This window comes from Coturnix japonica, chromosome 1 (genome assembly GCF_054131305.1).
Source record: "Coturnix japonica strain WE chromosome 1, WE-NBRP24, whole genome shotgun sequence".
Classification (NCBI taxonomy): Eukaryota; Metazoa; Chordata; class Aves; order Galliformes; family Phasianidae; genus Coturnix; species Coturnix japonica.
Window position 1 is genome coordinate 135883933 of NC_140663.1, and position 17730 is coordinate 135901662.

Below are 17730 nucleotides of genomic sequence, written 5' to 3' on the forward strand. Positions count from 1 at the left end.
AACCATAAATTTCGGCCCCCAGGCTAAAAGGAGTAGACTGAAAACAGAGGTATGTCTGAAAACAGAGGTCTATTAGATCACATAATCTGCTCTAGATACTTTGAGGCACTTCTGCAGTCTCTGTGCTGCATAAGCAGAGCTCATTCTAGAGAATCATAAAATCATAGAATCATAGAATCATAGAATGGCTTGGACTGGAAGGGACCTCAAGGATCACAAAGCTCCAACCCCAATGCTGCAGGCAGGACCACCAACCTCCATATCTAATATTAGACCAGACTGCCCAGGGTCCCATCCAACCTGGCTCTGAACACCTCCAGGGATGAGGTGGCTTTGACACCTCCATCCACATCCTCTCTGGATAGCATTTTCCAGCACCTCACCACTCTCATAGTAAAGAACGTTCCCCTAATATCCATTCTAAATCTTCCTTTTTTCAACTTAAAACTGTTTTCCTTTGTCCTGCCATTATCTACCCTTGTAAAGAGTTGACTCTCCTTGCATTTGTAGGCTCCATTTTGGTACTAGAAGGCTGCAATGAGATCACCCTGAAGCCTTCTCTTCTCCAGGATGAACAAGCCGAGTTCCCTCAGCCTATCTTCATAGAGGAGGTCCTCCAGCCCTCTGATGATCTTTGTGGCCCTCCTCTGGACCCACTCCAACAGCTCCCTGTCTTACTTGTATTGGGGTCCCCAGGCCTGGACACACTAATCCAGATGGGGCCTCCCAAGGGCAGAGTAGAGAGGGACAATTGCCTCTCACCCTGCTGGCTACCCTTCTTCTGATGGAGCCCAGGATACCACTTACTTTCCAAGCTGCAAGAACACACTGCTGGCTCATGTTAAGTTTTTTATCCACCAGGACCCAGGTCCTTCTCTGCAGGTCTACTCTCAAGGTCTGTTCCTCCCATTCTTTATATACGCCTGGGATTCCACTAGCCCAAGTGCAAAACTTTGCACTTTGCTGTGTTGAATCTTATTAGTTTTACTCAAGTCCACCTTTCAAGTCTGCTGAGGTCCCTCTGAATTGTATCCCTTCATTCCACTGTGTCAGCCACACCACTCAGCTTGGTGTCATCTGCAAATTTTCAGAGGGTGCACTGAATTCCATCATCAATGTAACTGATGAACATGTTGAAGAGCACCAGTCCCAAGACAGACCCCTAGCATACATCACTCATTATCAGCCTCCATCTAGACACAGAACCATTGATCACCACTCTTTGTCTGAGGCCTTTCAATCAATTCCTTATCCACCGAGTCATTCAGACACCAAATCCAAATCTCTCCAATTTGGAGATAAGGATGTAGTGGAGGGCCATGTCAAACGCCTTGCACAAGACCAGGTAAATGACACTGGTCCCCTTTCCTTTGTGCGCCATTGCTGTCACACCATAATAGAAGGCCACCAGACTGCTTAGGCATGACCTTACCCTCTTGAAGCCATGCTGGCTGTCTTGGATCACCCGTTAGAATATGTAACTATTCACAGTTTATATACTTTGTTTAAGGTTCAAGAACTTAACATTTATGAGTTACAGCATCAGCTCAGGATTCTTCTCCCAAACCAAAAGAAAGTGCATCTTTTCTTTCAAGATCCCTGCTTTGATATGGCCTGTTGTATTTCAATCAAGAATCAGCATTCTCCATTTCCAGAAAAACATAGTAGTGCTGAAGTCATTGAGGTCTCTGTTCTTTCTGTTCATTGTTTCCTATAGTATCTGCAATAGGGATATGCAGTCGATCTATTATTTATTTATTTATTTATTTATTTATTTATTTATTTATTTATTTATTTATTTCTGTTGGCTAGTAAATAGTTTAAGTTCTGGGTGAAAGAACTTTTTTCTTCTTGTATGATCCAATACAAATAAATGGAATATTAGGTGTGGAATATTTAGGTGTGTTCACGCAATTTCTAGTCATTCCCTAATATCAAATTCCTACAGGAACAAGTCACACTAAAAAAAGAACCTGAAGAATTGATAGACTTAAAATGTCATGGTGAGTTTTATTTATTTATTTATTTATTTGATGTAAGATTTGCTGGCACATATTACTTAGCATGTTATTAGCTATCCATATCATTATTAGGAAAGCAGATACTAGTTACGCTGATCTGGGGAACTAAACTACTGTTTCCACACAGCATAGCCTTGTGTTATACAGATTTACCACCTTGCTCAGAGATCTTACAACAATGCTGTACAGATATTACAGCTTGGCTTGAAAGAGTATGAGTACTGAGTACATACTGAGAATATGTATCACAGTATGATAGTTGTGTTGCTATGACTGGAGCTAACAACTGCATTTTAAGAATATGCTTACCATAAGAGTGTGGATTTAGCAAAATATACTGATACTACAAGAGACATATTAGCTTTGCATAGGAAAACAGAACAAAGCAAAACAAAACAACAACAAAAAAAAAACCACTTAAATTACTCTTCTATAAAAATATTGTTTTTTTCAATTATCAACCTATTGTTAATTTCCTGGAAAGATTATAAATAATAAATATTTTATTTTATATTTTATATTTTTATTTATATTTTATAAGGAAAAGGTATTTTCAGAAATCTCATCTAAGCTACCCCATTATAAGAAAGAACTTATTTTTTTCCAAAAATTCCATTCTCTAACTTCAAAAGTACATGACCTATACACTTAGAAACATCCAGAAATACTGCCATACTAAATATGTTATTCAATCTCAGATTACAGATTAGAGAAAAACATACAAGTTTTGAAAAAATGTTCATGAATACCATACTAGTGTATGTAAGAATTACTGGTTGTTATTAAGGTGAAAACAATGTTATAGAAAGCAAACTGTAGAACAGCATAGAACACTTGCTTTGAGGAAAGAAAGATCTCAATTTTCAGTGAATAGCAAATATTGCTATGGAGCACCCTCTTGCAATTGATAAACTGAAAGCAAGTTTTAACAAAACTTCAGAAGTTGTAAAGATGTAATTCATTATTTTCACAGTCACAGAATGGCTGAAGTTGGAAAGTACCTCTGGAGGTCACCTTATCCAACCCTCCTGCTCCAGAACAGCAGGACTATGAGCCAGGAGTGTGTGCTTGTGGCCTGGCAGGCCAACTGTATGATGGGTTGCATTAAAACAGCAGTGGCTAGCACAGAGGAAGGTGTTCATATAGCCTTGACAAGTATAAAGTAGTTTTGTTATACTATTGACAACTTCACAGTCCATAATAAGAATATTCACTGTCTGTATATTGATATGTTTACTGAAGCTATTATAACAACATATGTTTGCTGCTACATTATTGATTTTTACTATATCTAATTGCCTTTCTAATATCTTTGATTCCCACTACAAATAATTATTGCTATTTGCAATATCTGCTGTTAGCTAGTATTCATTGGATTCTGTCCAGTATCTTTACATGGCAAACTCACCTGACTAATATATACTTGGGTAGAGGACCTCTTCGAACAGGTGGCTGATATGCAAAATGCTGTGTAATATCTGGGTGGAAGAAATAAAGATAGACAGCTGGACTCATGTGCAACCTCCATTGAATACACAATCTGGGGCCAAACATCCCCAGGCTCCACCACTGGTGGAGCACATACATTTAGAGGGGAAGCCAAGAATGATGGTAAATGGAAAATTGCCATGAGAAGGACTAGAAGGAGGAGGAAGCCTGCCTCAAAGCCTGAGGTACCTCTGCAGAACCAGTTCACAGTTCTGCAGGCAGAGGAGGAAAAAGAAACCATAACAGGTAAGTTGTCAGAGCTGAGTAAGGCAGCCAGACGAGCTCATCACTGCAAACAACTACCGCAACTAAGAAAATGTGATGGGTGAGAGTGACCTTGAGAGAGGCGATCCTCAAACCACCCCACTCAGAGGCTGATGATGGTAATGGATGTTCTGAGCTTGGAGTTGGATTGCAGGCCAGCAAGGCAGCATTTAAATGCAAGATAAGGGATCAACTGGTAAATCAGCCTCAAGGTGAGACCAACTCAAATGTCTGTACACTAGCACATGGAGTATGGGGAACAAGCAAGAAAAGTTATAGGTGTGCATGTGCCTACAGGGCTATGATGTCATTGGCATCACTGAGACATGGTAGGATAGCTCTCACAACTGGAATGTAGGAATAGATGGGCTTAAACTCTTTAGGAAAGAAAGCAGGGAAAATGGGGAGGCAAGTGCTGGCAAGGGACATGGGGGGTGCGTTCTCCTCCAGTGGCATGGGGAGGCTCATCCAATGGATGATACAAGAGGGGCTGATTGAGTCAGCTGCACAAGCTATGGATAAGGTTCAAGCAGAAGGGACAGCTGCTGGGGCAGGAAATAAGCATATCCCTGCTTGGGGGGAGCTACGAGGTTGCCTCCATAAACTCTGTGAGTCACAGAGTGTTTGGATGGCAGCAGTGGGTACTGTGTATGGCTCACTGAGAGCAGTAGAGCTAGAGAATTCGAGCCCTAAAAGGTCGAGAGTCTCCAGTTGCTCTCTGGTGATTCATCTCAGGAATCTGCTAGAGAGATAAAGGGAGAGAAAATGGGGAGGATTATGAGGGTTCTCAGGAATCAGCACAGGCTTTCCTGGTCATCGAGGGAAAAGCCTCGGAATCCCTGTTTGCCTCCAGCATTGCAGTCAGCCCTGCACCTCCGCTGGCTCCTTCTGCCCCGTGTCTGCCAGCAGTGCCACCTTCTGTCTACAGTTCAGGTGTCTCCTTGGATGTTAGTATCCATTGGTGGCCATTGGCCCCTCAGAGGCTCATGGTGGAGGGGGGGTCGCAGGATTATTCAGAGCGCTGGGGATTCTGAGGGAGATGGTTTATCAGAGAGGCTGTTAGAGGAATTGAGGTGGCTTTTAGTTAACTCCAGATCACTAGCTCAGGCAGTTCATATTCAAGTTGTGCAACAACAGTGGGACCATGGTTCAGTGCAGTGGAAACATGTTCCACTGAACGCTGTCATGGGCAGTCAGTACTGTTATGTCCTGATACAATATTTGGCTCAGGCTCTTCAAATACTGATGCCCTTGACACAGGAGGTTCACACACTTATGAATTCTCAAATAACTCCTTTTTTCATCACTCATGTGCGGAGTCATACAGGCCTACCAGGGCTGGCTGAGGGGAATATTCATGCAGATGTGGCAGCAGGCCAGCTGCAAGTAGCTCTGACTACTCTTGCTCCAGATACTCTATTGCAGGCACAATCATCACATCAGTTTTATCACCAGGGTGCTCTCACACTTGCAGAACAGTTTGATTTGACTTTACCTATCACACAATCCACTGTGACAGTGTGTCCAGCCTGTCAGACCATAGAAGGTGTTTCCCCTGTGGCTTCACTAGGGGTTAACTAGCTGAGAGCTGAGGCCTGGAGAAGAGAAGGCTCTGGGAGGGTCTTATAGTGGCCTTCCAGTACCTGAAGGGGACCCACAGAACTGCTGGGGAGGGATATTTGTAAGGTCATGTAGCAACAGGACAAGATAAAACTGGTTTAAGCAGGAAAAGAGCATATTTGGACTAGATATTAGGAAAAAATTGAGAATAATGAGACACTGGACCAGGTTGCCCAGAGATGGATGCCCCCATCCTGGAAGACATACAAGGCTGGGCTGGATGGGGCTTTGAGCAAACTGGTCTAGTGGGAGGTGTCCCTGCCCATAGCAGGAGTACTGGAACTAGATGGCCTTAAATGTCCTTTGCAACTCAAACGATTCTGTGGTTTTACAACAAGGAGCTGCCGATGGTGTTTTACAATGGAAAAGTGGGAAAGATGACAACAATGTGTCATTCTCAGCCATTTGCAACCTGGAAATTAAAAAAGCAAACAACAACAACAAAAAAGATACAGGAATCTAAACACAATCATGAAACTTCTAAGACAAATACAAAGGCTAAAAAGTACTACACAATAATTATTCAAATGTTGACATTTGACCAAAAGTTGATACAGATAGCAAATTCATCAACAAATCATAATGCAGCATGACAAAACAGTATAAAAGTATGTTTGTGTTCGGAACAAAGTGATCAGTGGTAGGAATGCCGCTTGCAACACCGAAGGCCTGGGTTTGAATCCCCTCTGTGGCGCAAGTGGTAGAAATGCCACTCTGCTACACAGGAGGCTCAGATCCCAGGGGTTGGACTCAATGATCTCTAAGGTCCCTTCCAACCCGCATGAGACTGTGAGACTGTGAGGTGAAATATTGTGCTATAAATGATAAGAAAATGGTTTATATCCCATTATTGAATATGATAATGGTAAATGGCAACAGTTAAAATTTTGAAATCTGATTTAGATATTATTTTTAAATGGTAAAATACGAGCACAGAATTTTACCACAGCATAAACTAAAGGACTGCTGTAGTTAAGTCAGAATATGTACACAAGGTAATCAGAATAACTTTCAAGGAAGAACACTGAAGTAATAGATCAAGTTGCAGTTTGGATGACTGATGATGATTCTTTAAAAAATTTTTGACTATAGTGTAGGGTCTGGGGAATTTAAACAAACTGTTCTCACCAGTATTTTAAAAGGCAAATTGGCTGTCTAAAGCAACTGTGAATCTGTTAGCTTTACATCAATCTCATAAAAAAGAAAAAAAACGTTATGAGAAAAAGTCTATAAATACTTAACAGATTGCAGTTCAACCATTACCAATTTAACGTGGCTTACATATATGTCTTCCTAGAAGAGATTTGTGCATATGTGCATTCTGATGTGCACTCATGTTTATGTGGCACATACAATCATTTATATGTATATATTCATAGGAATAATCATCATTTAATGCAAAGAGAACTACTGATAAAATAATATTTATGTCGAATAAATCACTGAGGTTTTAAAGATATTTAGTAACCAACCTGCCATTCATTTCAGCCTTTCATGACTTTATAAGGCTAGATTAAACCGAAGTTTTGTCATCTTAAATCCATGAATCACATATTCAAAGTGACATACCATTAGAAATGCTGATCTCTTAGGGAGGAAAGTGTTTTAGCTATCTGCCAAGATGCAGGGAAAAAAAATGTCTATGTTGAGTCATGTTATGATTTGCCTTTTTAAATTTATTTTTCTTTAGGAAGGAAAGACGTTCGAGGATTTTATTTTCTTCTTTTTCCTACTTGCTTTCATAAACCAATACTGTATACACATGACAGACTTATACATTAGCTGTTTGCTGCTAGAAACTCATTTCAAGACAGTTCTGTAAGACCAAACTTGATTTACATGCTAAAGAGCTAGTGTTGCACCTGTTATGTGAATTCCCTGTCCAGAAACAAGTGAAGCAGGAACAAGGAATGCAGGTTAAGCATGCAAGTGAAAACCTTCCTAAATGAAACATCTGGCAGAAGTTTGGTTAGAGCAAAGTGGGCACATCAGTTGTTCCAAACTTGACTCTAAAGGAATGTAGTAGAAATGATAAAATGTTGTAGAAAATCTGACAAGGTTGTTTCTGTAGGTATTTTCCTCCTTTAGGGAATCAAGTAAAAATTCCAATTGCCGCAGGAATTCTGTCCTCACTAGTAGCAGTTTAAAAAAAGGTTGTAGGTCCATTTTTTAAAAAGATGAAATTAGTCCTCAAAAGATAAGTAGAATGACTACTAGTTCAAGAGACATAAAGGTATGTGGACTCATCCAGAAGCAGTTCGGAGAAGCTAAGTCAGCAGAGGAAAGGTAAGATTCAATTTACTTCTCATCAGGATTTTCTAAATTCTCATTCAGGTGACTACTGAACTTGTTTGTTTCTCAAACCCATTAAATGCCCTCCATAGATCCCACAGATCTGTAGTTTCACAAAAGCACATATAAATCTCTTTCTTATATTTGCCTTCTATGAACTCGTTCATATTGTGCACATGGAATTATTTATTTATTTATTTATTTATTTATTTATTTTTCAGATATGAAATGTGGGTATTACTTCTGCAATCTTTCATGAAATGACTAACAAAATAAACACATCTGCTGAACATTATATAAGGTTCTGGCACAGTGTAATTGCCACCCCCTGCCCCCATACAGTTCATACCTTAGTGTTCTGCTCAAGAGATTTTTTGGAAGAAAACACTAAGACATCAAGGAATGAAAGAGTTCCAAGAATCCAAGAATGCTGTCAGGTAAGCTTGTTGAATATTGTTAGCGGTTTACAGATTGGTTCGGCAGAAGAGCGGCAAAGAACAAAGCTGAAGGGAAGCAATAGAGAGTCAAATGACCCAACACCACCTTATATACATTCCCCCTGTGTGGGGATAATATCAGTGCAGAACAGTCTTCTGGGAAACGTAGTTTCTTCTCTTTGCTGTGTGGACCTGGTGTAAGAGGCCATGATTTTTTGTCTCAAAGTTTGCTGAAATGGACAAGTCCAGGCAAGCCTTAGCCAAAGTTCAAGAAATCCCTTTGTCTGAGGGTGACAGATGGACAAGTCCAGGAGCTACGAAAGGGAGATAAGATGAAGATGAATGGCTGTAAAGTGGCCTTTTTGTGTGGGCTTATCTCAAGGAAGATGGCCATCTCCGAGGTACTCACATGACTCTGACCCAAGCTCCCAGGAATGCCATGTAGGCAGGGAAGAAGTAGGATAAAAAGAGCATGGACAAACCATGAAGTTAGGTTTTCTGACATCAGATGCCTCACTACATGAACAAGGAGGTTTTCTGACATCAGATGCCTCACTATGTGACATCTGCATGCTGAAGAAGATGCCTGCATGCTGAAGAACTTCAAGATAGGTTTCTGGCCTCAGATTCCTCAATTGTCATCCTGCTGCTGCCAACAGACTCTCCTGGGCTTGCTGCTCAGAACGCTGCTCGAGACTCTGCTTCGTGAGACCTCGCTACTCCGTAAGACCTCGCTTCTCCCTCCACCGCCTGCTCTGTGCTGCACCAATCTGCTGCTTGTGGCCTGCCACTCTGCTGCTGCTCTCCCCTACGCCTTTTCCCCTTGGACCAAAGAAACAACGTGCGACGAGACGCTGTTGCATCCAGGTGGAGACTATCCCTGCTTTTACGTAATTCTTGCCCTTTTCCTACCTTTTCTATTGCCCACTTTTCCATCCCCATCACCCTAATTTTGGTATTCGCCGCTCTCCCTTCCCCATCCCCTCAGCTGTCTATTATTTCTAATAAACTGGTCAGATCAGCATTTGAACGTTTTCTTCTTAATCTCATGCTGGGCATAACATATCAAAAGAACCTTGCCTCCCTCCTGTAAATTGGAGCGAGACACCTGGGGCATTAACACTTTAGTCCCCAGTACACTACATGATGTGATGATGTGGAATACTGATGATCATAAAACCATGACAAATATTAATGTCACACAGCAAGACATTCACAGCCTCATATTAAGACTGAATAAAAAGCAAGTCCAGACCTTCCACTAACTGGTAAATAAAAACAGTACTTACATTTACAGATCTCACCCACTGTGTTCATACTTGTCGATTACATAATGTAAGATAAGTAAATCCTTTATCTTCTTGTTAATATCATTAAATGTAATCTGATATCACTGAAGTATTAGCTTAGCTGAACTTCAGAAAATCTTTACTAAATTGGCTTTGCTTAAATAAATGCTATTTTTTCTTTCTATTTGTACTGATTTTTAGTTTCTTTGGCTCCATCTCTAATTTCCCTTGTATTGTCCCCAGAAGGGATACAAGAATACAAATCTAATCCATTATTGGACTACTCTAGACTAGTCTTGTCTACCGCTTACTTTAAGACCTGAAACTAGCCTTAGGTTTGTGCTGCAGCCGCTCCATAAACCTGTTTACCTAGATGTACCTACAGTTACTTCAGTGATTTCCACGCGCCATTTTTATTATTCTGTTCCACAAGTGTAACAAATTGTACCGGTTCACATAATCTTGCTTCTTATTTTCATCAGCATGACCTGCAACTGTGCTCATACAAGTCAGGACCAAATTCTATAGATGTAAAAGGAGATTCTTGCAGTCTTGAATTGTTGACTTGCCATGACACCCATCTCTAGGCCTGAAATATTTTAAGAATTTCTTAACAACAAATCAAGAAAAATGACATACAAAGAGAGGATTCAGAACTGGGATAATGCTTAGTTTTAGGGTTGGATAGAGGATCTTGTTCACAATATTACTTCATTTCCTAACTGGCATTTTAGACATAACTGACTATTTTTTTGGGGCCACTATAAATAGTGAACTAACTATAAATTTTGAGGAATACATTACCTCTACCTTAAAAATCCGTTTCATCCTTCAAATTCATTACACAACATATGTGATTTACAGATAGAAACTGAAGCTAGCAACTACTAGCAACAAGCAGTTGAATAGATCTCAGAAAATGGAGAAATCATTATATTCTCGAAAGAATCTCTCACTTATAACAAATGACACTTGAATTGGGGCAGAAACCAAGCCCAGTTCCTTTTCTAGGTACAAACATTGCAAAAACAAAACATTCTTTCTTTTGCTCACTCAGCCATTTTATTCCACTATTATTTGTGACATAAGACTTTGAACAGTATAGGAAAAGTTCTCTCATAGCCCTACCTCAACCCAGCTCTTTCCTTAAATCTATTCTTTGGTGAAATATTGAAATGCTACAAGTAGAAGAAAAACTGATGACCTTCCTCTTCACTAGTATATTTAGCCTTTTTTTATTTTTTTTTTTAAATTATTTTACTTTTATTAATAATATATATTTTTTTAACTTATTGTAATATAAGCAATTTCCTTCATCACTAAACAATGGAAAAAACATATATTTGTTTTTCTTTTGTCTGTTAGGTGCATTTTGGCATTTGTAGTAAATCAGACCACTAGAGAATATAAATAAAAAGATACTAGTGTCTGACCTCAGTTTCATTTCAATCCCATCTAAAGTACTGCACATCATTTCTGATTCCTGTCATTTTTGTTATCTGTAGATTATTTTACCTAGCTTGTCATCTCTTTTCCATCTCTCTGTTATATTTCTTTAGCTTGAACACAGTTTAAACAATGAGCTTTCCATGAGCTATACCACCCACAACCTTAAAGTCAACAGCAAGAATCAGAATAGCAACAAAGGTGTACATTAAAAGTACATATACATTTAGATTTTATTCATGTTCCTTAAGAATCTATTAATTGAATTTTTTTTCAAAGCTACATTTTAAAATAAATAGAAATTCCTGTTTTTCTAAGACAGGAACTAGAGTCTATCACCTCAAACCTTATGTATTCAGCCTTCAGCATTAATCAGAGACTCTTGCTAAGGCAATTTGCTATCACTCAGCAACTAGCCTCAGAATAAATAAAAGAAGACCTGACACAAGATACAAGTAAAGACTATATTATCATGTAGCAACAAATCCTTCCAACCTTATTGAGTTAATCACTTTAATGCTTCATGGTTGTGTTGTCTTATTTGTTATTGAAATTACCAAAGTTTGCTAAAAAAATAAATCACTGCAAGTGGATAATATTATCACTCATTCTAACTTACTTTTTTCTATTATTATTCCTATTGTTTATAGAGAATGGAAATAAATTTGAATTTGAAGATGGCAATTTACTTCTTACAAGACAGATGTCCCACCACTCTCTGTTCATAGTTTGCTATTTCCTATTTCTGTAATTTGTTATAAAAGAAGCTGAGAGTTGCTAGTTTCTATTATTAGATTTTTAGATATTTTAAGTTTCTGGACCTAAATCTCACAAAGTATGTTTTCATTAGTTTGTATTCCGTATGATTCATAACATATACTGTGAGTACAGAAATTAATAATAGTTAATTCCATAATTTAGCAAGTATTACAAAATTATTAAATAGAGGTCAATCATTTCAAAATTATGACAGCTACTCTGAACATAATGCCTCCTGCCTTATTATGTTGGCACACAAATCTAGAGGCAGATGTTGGTGGTATTGCAGTAGAGGTTGAACCTTCCCAACAATATTCCATTATATGTTGTTTCTTTGTGACAGATGGCAGCAGAGAGGTAGTCTGAAAAACTAGAGTTTGACACAGGAGTGTATATAAGGCAAACATGTAGAACTGAATTTCTCCACAAGGAAAAAAAAAAAAAAAAGTAGTTTTTCAGTAAGCAAAACAATGAAGCTGCTATTTAATCTTGTCATTGACTTCCAGTTTTATGCTCACCTGACTGAGGACAGCTAGATGTACTGTGGCTAAATTAAAGTGAGTGTTCAGCTGGAACAACCTTAAATGATGGAAATCCAGACTGATATCTGAACACATCACCCTCTTCCTCTGTATGGTTCTTCTGCTATTTATAACTCTGAATATTCCACAAGTCTGATGAATCTGAAACCTTTAAAACCAATGAGAGAAACTTAGCTAACTTCAGTGAGCTCAAACCATGCTCCTGATAAGAACAGTAAAACCATTTTTTTCTTTGTCATTTCTTATTTCAGCAATATGGAAAAAAAAATACAATTTTAATTAGACTGTAATTAACAGACATAATTCTGTAACAATATTTAATTATTCATCTTTTTCAAAAAGTCTCACAGAAAAAAATATTTTTTTTTACAGTATCTCTTTAGCCAGTTCATTCACTCCCATATTCCTTGCTTCAAGATGCCATACTTGTTTACACTCAGATAGATCTTTTCCCTTGTATAGTAAATCAATGGGAAATGCTTCATTGATTTCACGTGAGGAATAGTAGACTCTGAGCAACAAAGGGCAAAAAAATATCTGTTTTATTGATTACCATTGACCATAACTGCAAATCCATTAACAACTTGGTTACAGAGGGGGCTATAGCTTTCTCCTTGTGTTGAAAAGAAAAACAATTCACAGAATCACAGAATCACAGAATCACAGAATGACCCGGGTTGGAAGGGACCTCAAGGATCATGTAGTTCCAACCCCCCTGCCTAGCAGGGCCACCAAACATACACCTTTACTAGATCAGGTTGCCCAGAGCCCTGTCCAACCTGGTCTTGAACACCTCCAAGGACGGGGCATCCACAACCTCCCTGGGCAGCCTGTTCCAGGACCTAACCACTCTCTTAGTAAAGAACTTCCCCCTAACGTCCAACCTAAATCTTCCCTCTTTTAACTTAAAACCATTTCCATTTGCTCTCAAGGACCACTCCTCCCAGCCTATACAGGTGCTGGGGTTCTTCCAGCCCAAGTGCAAAACCTTGCACTTTGCCGTGTTGAACCTCATTAGGTTCACCTGAGCCCAGCTTTCCAGCCTGTCAAGGTCCCTCTGAATGGCATCCGTTCCCTCTACCGTATCGACTGCACCACTCAGCTTGGTGTCATCAGCAAACTTGCTGAGGGTGCACTCCATTCCCTCATCGATGTCATTAATAAAGATGTTAAAGAGCACCGGACCCAAGACAGACCCTTGAGGGACACCACTCGTTACCGGCCTCCACCTGGACATAGAGCCATTGACCACCACCCTCTGTCTGCGGCCTTTCAACCAATTGCTTATCCATCTAGTTGTCCACCCATCAAATCCACCTCCCTCCAATTTGGAGATGAGGATGTGATGGGGGACCATGTCAAAGGCCTTGCTCAGGTCCAGGTAAATGACATCGGTCGCCTTCCCTTCGTCCACCAACGCTGTCACTCCATCATAGAAGGCCACAAGATTAGTTAAGCATGACCTTCCCCTGGTGAAGCCGTGCTGGCTGTCTAGGATCACGTGCTCGTTCTTTATGTGATCAAGCATGTTGTCCAGGAGGATCTGTTCCATAATCTTCCCAGGCACGGAGGTGAGACTCACCGGCCTGTAGTTACCCAGGTCCTCCCTGCTCCCCTTCTTGTGAATGGGAGTGACGCAATCCTTCCTCCAATCATCCGGGGCCTCACCTGGCAGCCATGACTTCTCAAATATGATGGAGAGCGGCTCAGCAACCACCTCAGCCAGCTCCTTCAGGACCCTGGGATGCACGCCATCTGGCCCCATAGACTTATACTCATTCAGTCTAAGGAGGCACTCTCGGACTTGCTCTACCCTTACAGTGGGGAGGGATTTACCTCCTTGGTCCCCACATGGAGGTATGGGGGTGCAAGAGCTAGGGACGTGAAAAAGACTAGAATCCTGGCCACCAGTGAAGACCGAGGTGAAGAACTCATTCAGCACCTCAGCTTTCTCTTCATCTGTTGAAGCCATTTCTCCTTTTAAATTTACCAAAGTAGGTACGCCCGTTTTGGCCTGTCTCTTCTGGCCAATGTACCTGTAGAAGGTTTTCTTATTGTTTTTCACGTCCCTAATAATTCACACACAAGTAAGGCAGTTACAGAAACAGTTTCTTGCAGAAATTTAATTCACTGAGTTTAACAAGGGCAAATTGTCTCTCCATATATGCACATATGTTTAAATAGTCCAGTTTTTAAAATATAAATATGTCAAATTATTATATCCTTCAAAAGGAAGCAGCTAACCTGAAATCCTTGCGCTTCATTAGGCAGTACTATTCAATTTCTCTGTATAGAAATAAGTTGTTACAAATTAATCCACACAATTAACTAATATTATACTTTTTATGATAAAAATTTACTTAATACAAAAAGAGAAAGAGCTCATGCAGTAATATATTAAAAGTTGTATTGCACTTTTGTTTATTTTTTATTTGTTTATGTTTCTGTTTATACAGGAAGAAACTATGAAAAATCAATGCTACTATCAAATGTTCTGGACTGTTTTCCTCAGTGACAAACAGAACAGACACTAGTACTTCCCCCAGCCCTTCTTTACTTTGTTTTGTTTTTCAGTAGCCCTTATAGCTTGGACTCTAGTGGGCCTTGATGTAGAGAATGATATTGAGGGGAATAAAACTACCACTGTGATACACTTCACTTAGCTGGGTTGAGGGAATAAATAAATACAAAATATGCTTATGCTCCCGTAAAATCTAAGGCTACCTGAAATCTGTTCAGTCCAGCATCAAATTGAGAAGATAAAGGACTTCAGATTCACAGTCCCCAGTAACAGTTCCCTAGATACAAGTAAGAATTCTTGAAGCACAGCCTACACTGAAATATGACTTGTATCCTTTTCTTAGATAACTATAGGGAAGTCAAAACTGGGACAGATTAATAAGAGACAGCATCACCAAGTCACCATGATGGCCCTAAACCCAAAGCAAGAATTCATCATTCATCAGTGACTGTCTTCCAGACTCTATTTTATTCAAAATTAACCTTTGCATATGAATAGAATGTTTAAGCACTCTGCCTTTATGCAATACATTGCTAGTCTGTTTCCTGACCAATTCCAATAGTGCCAGCTCACAAATATGTCCAGTGGCATATGACAAAAGAAAGAATGAGGTATCCAAGTATTGTGCACCAGATATGCATAGAAGGATATACCTATGGTGTACAATTAACATAATTTTGTGATTTTGGTTGAATAATGATTCAATTACAGCAAGAATCCTGTATTTCACAGTCACCACTTCTCAAAACATGTATACACAGGAAGCCACGTTGCTCAGAAAATAACTTACTTTCAGGAGAGATAAGAGATGATAGACCGAAGTCTCTAGTGAGAATATTTTAACCATGTGTGCTTTATTACAGCATACCACACTTCAGCTTGTGTTTATAACATTCAGCACTGAACAATGATCTCTCTGCCTTACATTATTATTAACGACACTGTGACTTTATTAGCATGTAATCCTTTTCCATTCAATTCTTTGGATCATATTCAATTCTAATGCAACTCCAAGGGCTTCACTGGGCAAGAGGATGAATCAATGTTCTATGGTCTAGTGAGATGTTAGCCCCAAATTAAGAAGTGAAAAAACCCTGAAAACAGGATGCTTTCTACGGCAGAAATTAATGGTGGAAAATCATGTTATGTGTAAAATATAATTTGAATTTAAAGTTAACTTAAATATCAAATTCATCTAAAGTTAATTAATTGTAATTTAAATCCACTTAATACTCTGTAATAAATTTTATACTTGTAATGTATAAGCTCAGTCCATTAAAACAATAACTTAATATTAGTGAAAAGAGACTAATTTAAAATAAAATGAATTTGTGGATGGAACAAATGTTGAATTCCAGGAGTCTAATATTTCAAACACAATTTACACTTTCCAAGGGCACCTCTGTCAGTATATACCATATAATTCTACAATATAAAATATACTGAAATGGTCAGCCTTTTTATTCCAGGACTGTGGCTTCCAAGAATTTGCACAGGCTTTATACAGAACAAGAACTAGTTTAAATCAAGTGGGACTTTAACAAGAAAACCAAAGAACAAAAAACAAAAACAAACAAACAAAAACCAACAACAACAAAAACCTTGAAAAGTTTGTTCTGTATTATTCTGGTAGTATCATTTCACTTATTATCTCATTGCTTTAAACTTAAGTAAAGATCAATGTATATCTTTAAATTGATATCAGTGACCTTTGTGCTGACCTTGTCTGCTAGCAAAACAGTGATTTAAGTCCTCCACTCTTTGTAAAACATTGACTTTTTTTTTTTTCACCTTGAAGATTTAGAGCCACATTTCTATAAAGATCAGATATTTAAGTATTTAAGATACTTTTTACTTCCACAGCTGAAGATCATCATCCACATGTTCATATGCATGCACAAATTCTTATTATGCTAGAACAAGCAAGACTCTTGTACTATACTGATTAAGATACTCAAGGGAAGAGATGTACATGTCACTTCTGAATCTGCTGTTAAGCAAGTTAGAACTAACCATGATTTTCTCATTGCAAATCCTAATGTGTTTAATAATAAAGGCTATATTATTGCTTGTTATATGCACTGACCAAATTCCTCTTAGCTGTTTTACTTTTTTTTTTTCTTTTTATTTTCCAATCCCTGTCCCCTTCTGATATTACTGATATGTAAAGACCTTATATAGCACTCATAAGGAATGATGTTTTTTAAATTGGAAATGTAAGGTTTATATCATATATCTTGATCTGATCAAACTGAATCTTTCATGCTTGTGACGTTAAGTTGCCTGCTTCTTGGATTTTCCGTAGCTGTTTTCATATGTTTTCAGTGTCTCCTGGGGCAAAATCAGCAATACCCAATTTAATCATTTTGGAAAATTTAAATATTTTTATCAGTATAAAATTTTAGTCTTTCTTCTTTTATTATTGTCAATTTTCAAGTCAGAATTCTTACATAGTTAGCAGACTTGTAAGGAGAATACAGTATGGCAGTATTTGAAACTGAATACAGTAAGGAGGTAAGAGTGTAAAAAAAAAGAAAAGAAAAGAAAAACAAGAAAAAAAGAAAAAAATCTACTTAATTTTAAAAATAATGCTTGAAACAAAAGTGGAAAAGACAGGCTTTGAAAATTTTATATATTATGATAATTTTAGTCAAAGCAATCACTGAGTTTAGGAAAAAAAAAAAGACTGCTAAGAAATATCTGAGAAATTGATTATTTTTAAAAATAAGTTAAAGAAACAGCTTTCAGAAGAAGAAAAAGTTTGTGAAGAGATTCTGGGGGGAAAAAATGCAGGCTTATAGATCAGATAACTATTAACTGATCCACTCTGCCTGAGCTTTTAGAATAAACTTTCACATCTACATCTTTGGCTCCTGAGCTAAATGCAGGATGATAGCAGGCTGACTCCAAGTCAAGGATCAAAATGAACTATAGCACTTAAGAACTCTGAATGTTTTCTTAATAGGATAATGAAGGTTCTTGGGCAATGTATGAATTCTCAAAAAGAAAGCAAAAGTTCAAGAAAAGGAAACTGGTAAAACAAAGAAAGTG

The 17730-nt window shown here is 38.4% G+C and overlaps 1 protein-coding gene across 7 annotated transcripts in view; it reads right to left on the reverse strand.

Annotated features, from left to right (window-relative positions):
• Positions 1–17730, reverse strand: part of GPC5 (glypican 5) — a 508496-nt gene that overhangs the window by 300263 nt on the left and 190503 nt on the right. The gene's annotated exons all lie outside the window — the stretch shown is intronic.